Source organism: Macaca thibetana, unplaced genomic scaffold (genome assembly GCF_024542745.1).
Source record: "Macaca thibetana thibetana isolate TM-01 unplaced genomic scaffold, ASM2454274v1 unplaced_scaffolds222, whole genome shotgun sequence".
Classification (NCBI taxonomy): Eukaryota; Metazoa; Chordata; class Mammalia; order Primates; family Cercopithecidae; genus Macaca; species Macaca thibetana.
The window spans coordinates 39,091-42,201 of NW_026089011.1; the positions used below are offsets into that span (position 1 = coordinate 39,091).

The 3,111-nt window shown below is 46.3% G+C and overlaps 1 pseudogene; it reads left to right on the top strand.

Annotated features, from left to right (window-relative positions):
• Positions 1-451: 451 nt before the first annotated feature.
• On the top strand, positions 452-1,437 carry LOC126947393 (olfactory receptor 2T11-like; annotated as a pseudogene).
• The last annotated feature ends 1,674 nt before the right edge of the window (positions 1,438-3,111 follow it).

Consider the following 3,111-nt stretch of genomic DNA (forward strand, 5'->3'; position numbering starts at 1 on the left):
TACTTCACTCCCCTTTATCCATTTGCCAATCAATGAAGCAAGCATCCTGCTTTTCCAACTAGCATTTACTTAACCCTACTAAGGGCTAGATAACGTTCTGGATACGAGAAATGCAGCATGGACAGAACAGACATGGTTAAAACCCCGTTCTTGGTGTAGGACACAGCAATTGTATCATGCGGTTACCGTAACCTCCAGCAGCATGAACAGACACAACAGAGAAGCAGCAGTTCTGACGGGGAAATGCAGCCACGGTTTCCGCTTTATGATGCTCATGTCGGTCTGCTTGTTCTTTTCTAGCCTCTACCCTGGGAGCTTCATCCTGACGGTACCCTCAGAAGTGTCACCTCCACTGCAGACCTTTCCCATCTTGAACGTGTTCTTGCCTCCTCCCTGGGCCTTGTCTTCCCGCTGCCCTGGGACGCTCGTGGGGCCACATCAATGACGAACATGTCATCCTGACTTCACCCTCCTGGGGCTTCTGGTGAAGGGTGAGGCTACGGGGATCGTATTCACACTGATCTTGGCTGTTTTCGCAGCGGCTGTAACTGCAAATTTGGTCATGATATTCTTGGTTCGGGTGGACTGTCGCCTCCACACCCCATGTGCTTTCTGCTCGGCCAGCTGCCCCTCATGGACACCCTTTTCATCAGCACCACTGCCCCAGAGCTCCTGGTGGACGTGGTTCCTAGAGAACCATTTCCTTTGTGGCCTGTGGCATCCAGATCTTCCGCTACGTGACCATGATTGGTCTGAGTTCTTCCTACTGGGCCTCATGGCCTATGACTGCTGCGTGGCTGTCTGTAACCCTCTGAGATACCCAGTCCTGATGGACCACAAGATGCGTCTCTTGCTGGCTGCTCATGCCCTGTTTGGTGGCTCCCTCGCTGGCTTTCTGCTCACACCCATCACCATGACTGTCCCTGACTGTGGCTCCTGCAGAATCGACCATTTATTCTGTGAGATCCCGGCGGTTCTCAAACTGGCCTGTGTGGACACGTCCTTGTATGAAACTCGGATGTGCAGCTGCTGTGTCCTCATGTTGCTCATCCCCATCTCGATCGTCTCCACCTCCTACTTCCTCGTCTTGTTAACTGTCCACTGCATGTGCTCTGCTGAAGGTCAGACAGGCCTTCACACCTGTTCCTCCCACTTACTTGACTGTGGTTAGCATCTTCTATGGAGCTGTCTTCTACACATACGTGCTGCCCCGGTCGTTCCACGCCCCCCAGCAGGACAAGGTATTGTCAGCCTCTGTTCCACTGTCACACCCGTGCTCAACCCTCTCACCTACAGCCTCAAACAAGGACGTCACAGGGGCATTAAAAAGGTGCTTGCACGTTCCTCATCTGCTCAGAAAGTCACCACAAGTGATGCTTAGTCACTGCCAAGAGGGTAAGGCTCCGAAGACCTTCCTCCGTGTGCCCTGTTTCCCTGGAGATTTGGTCAGCTGTCAATGTCTCCTTACTACTGGCAGTTAGGATAATTCACCCTGTCTGGATTCTTGCTCCTCAGGGGAGCAAGGGAAAGATGTTCTGTTATGCAGAGACCTTTCAGTGTGAAGTATCAAGAATGGTTTATTCAGTTAAATAATTGTTTATTTTCTCTAGGGAAGAAAAACCCCAGATATTAGAGTTCACAGCAAACTTTCACTCTGAACTAGATCTGTTTCACAATATTGTTCATGTTTAAACAACACAAAATGAAAGAATCTACAAAAGCTATCAAATGTTTACAGTCAAATTCTGTGATTAGTTTTGTAGCAATAGAGTAAAAGAATGTCAATACACAAGTGGCAAAGAAGATAAAGCACACACTTTAGTCGTGTTTCTTATAGTATTGACCCCAAGTAACCGTAAGCTCTAATATTATCTTTGGATCTCTGACTCTCGAGTACAGACAGCAGCTGTCAAATACTAGGCCACAAAAATTGCTGGTGAATTGCACAGACTGAGTATGAATGGGTGGAGGCTCAACCTGACACAGCTACGCACAGGGAATAGACTCTAGTACTTCGCATCAAAGAACACGGCTGCCACTTTCCTTGAGAGTATTAACAGGACACCAGGTTTATTAATATCCGTGGCCAGAAACTTCACTTTCCAAGTTGTGTGTGATTCAACAAGAACCCTTAAGGCACTTTGAATTTGGCTGAGTGGGGAGGGAAGTCCTTGGCGTTTTTCATGTGGGTGTTACGTGATAAGACACGTGTCTAAAAGCATCACTGTGCCTGTGGTGCAGGAAAATACAACAAAGGGAAACAGAAGACAATTCAGGAGGTTTCAAAGATGAGAAACAAGGATGGCTTGGGTAGGGTGGACACCAAAAAGATTTAGCTCATGGATTTGGTGTATGTCAGCAACAGATGTAGGGTGAAGGATAACTTACTGGTTTGGGCCCAAGTGAATAAAAAAATGCAATTTTTGAGATTTGGGAAAACTACAGTGGCCTGTAGCAGAAGTCAAGAATTCACTTGTCAAGATACTTTGGAAATATCTGAGGTATTTAAGATAGGCTGGCCGCACTGACACACCTGTAATCCCAGCACTGTAGGCGGCCAAGGAGGGTGAACTGCTTGAGCTCAGGAGTTTCAAGACCAGCCTGCCAACATTAGCAAAAACCCATCTTTACCAAAAATACAAGTATTAGTTGGGTGTGGTGGCACCCACCTGTAATCCCAGCTACTTGGGAGGCTGAGGTGGGAGGATCACTGGAGGCTGAGAAGTTGAGGCTACAGTGAACAGTGATGGCACCACTGTGCTCCAGCCTGAGTGGCAGAGTGAGACCTTGTCTCAAAATAAATACATAAAGATATGGAAGCTATATGTAAAGTCAATTGCAGTTCATATCAGAGTTCTGAACATAGGTATACATTTAATAATCCTCAGAGTACAAACTGTTTAAAAACATAGGTTTTTTGAGAATTTTCTTAAAGCTTGAGACAGATCTGACGCAGCTGGTGTCACATTGAAAAATTAGAAAAGAGGGTTTTTATGAGGTAAGAAATAAAATCTAAGACAAAGTGTTTAAAAGACAGTATCAGTAACTGCAACAAGTACAGTTTATGGTTGAAATGAGATTTCGTAATGGTATTTAGCAACACGAAGGTTA